We start from the raw sequence: 1,407 nt of genomic DNA, 5'->3' as shown, positions 1-1,407 counted from the left end.
CGCAGCCGAGCAGAACTGGATCGGCCAGATTCCCTCGTCCCCGTGCGCTCTAACCCTCCCGAGCACAGGGTGGCTGGAGAGGGCATCGCGGGCCGGGCCGCTTCCCCGCTGGGCCGCCAGGGGGCGACCAGCTGCAACAGACCCAGGAGAGCCAGGCACCGGATGCCCCCTGGGAGTGACGTCACCGCATGTCCCGGCCTCGGGTGGGAAGAGCAGGTGAGGAAAGTCGTCAGTGGAAGGAGAAAAGGCTGGGAAGTCTGTCATTCTGCCGCCCTGATTTCAGACTAGCTCCCTCCAGTGTCTTCCGCTCACTGTTGCCGCAAGGACATCTCTAAAACGAAAGCCTGATTTTGTCACCACCCGTGACACCTCCACATAGCTTACAAAAAAAAAAAAAAAAAAAAAAGCTAAACACAGGACCTGCGTGATCTCGTCCCGACCTAATTCCGGGCCAACATCCTTTGGAGCCGTATTGCAATAGTTTCAATTCCCTGAACTATCCATACTCTTTCTCCCTGTGTGCCCTGAAACGTTTGGGTTGGTCTACCTGGAGTATCTTTTTGCACCAGGTTTACCTGGAGAAATCTGTCTTGAAGTTAAATTTATCAGCTTCTCTGTGAACCCTCCCCAGACAAGACTCCCCTCATCCCCCACCCCCAGTTGGGATAGAGGCTCCTCCAGTGTTACCTATACCTCGTGGGCTTCCTCTATCACACCGTGTAATAAATACCCGGCCTTGCCTTTCCAACGTTCGTCATAGAGCAACAAATGATTGCAGAATTAATGCAGGAAATAGTGCTGAGGTCAGGCTCTGCCACTTGTGAGATCGCAGGCAAACTATCTGGCTCATGAGTTTGTTGTGAGAAGTGAATGCATTCATGTGCAAAAAAAAACCGCTTAGAACAATGCCTGGACCACTGCAAGCAATCAACAAACTTGGCTTTCTCCCGATTTTCACAGTAGTCAGGCAGCCAACGAACGTCATGGCCCCTTTAAGGGACACGCCCACTTTGTCAGTAAGCGGAAGTACACGCTCAGGGCTCCGGGTGTGACTTCAGAGTCCCGGAAGTGACCTCGGCGCCCCTCAGAAACATGGCCGCAGGACGTTCTTTTGGACGCGGTCACGGGCATCTCCGTGACGCAGGACGAGTTAGAGCGTCCCGTGGGGTTTCCATGGTGCCGCCCTCAGCCCCCAGTTCCTCCGCTTTCTCTCCCGCCTGAGCGCCGCGCGAACAAGAAGTCAAGCGGCCGGTCCGCCCGTGACGTCACGCCGCTTGGGGGCGGGGCTAGGAAGCAGGTGACGCTCTAGCGGAGCTCGCGCGGAGCTCTATGCTCCCGAGCGCTCGTGTGCGCCGCTCCTGCGCGTCGGGGCGGACGTTGCCCCTTTAATCGGCGGAGGGTGGTCCC

The 1,407-nt window shown here is 56.6% G+C and overlaps 1 protein-coding gene across 1 annotated transcript in view; it reads left to right on the top strand.

The window, feature by feature from the left end:
• Window positions 1-1,073: 1,073 nt before the first annotated feature.
• The window catches only part of GGA1 (golgi-associated, gamma adaptin ear containing, ARF binding protein 1), an 18,772-nt gene continuing 18,438 nt past the window's right edge, over window positions 1,074-1,407 (top strand). The window contains exon 1 of the mRNA XM_014530840.1: window positions 1,074-1,297. The gene's annotated coding sequence lies outside the window, so the exon portion shown is untranslated. The remainder of the gene's footprint in view (window positions 1,298-1,407) is intronic.

This window comes from Myotis brandtii, unplaced genomic scaffold (assembly GCF_000412655.1).
Source record: "Myotis brandtii unplaced genomic scaffold, ASM41265v1 scaffold78, whole genome shotgun sequence".
Classification (NCBI taxonomy): domain Eukaryota; kingdom Metazoa; phylum Chordata; class Mammalia; order Chiroptera; family Vespertilionidae; genus Myotis; species Myotis brandtii.
Note: the sequence above shows the minus strand (reverse complement) of the source record. Positions and strands in the feature narration are given on the sequence as shown.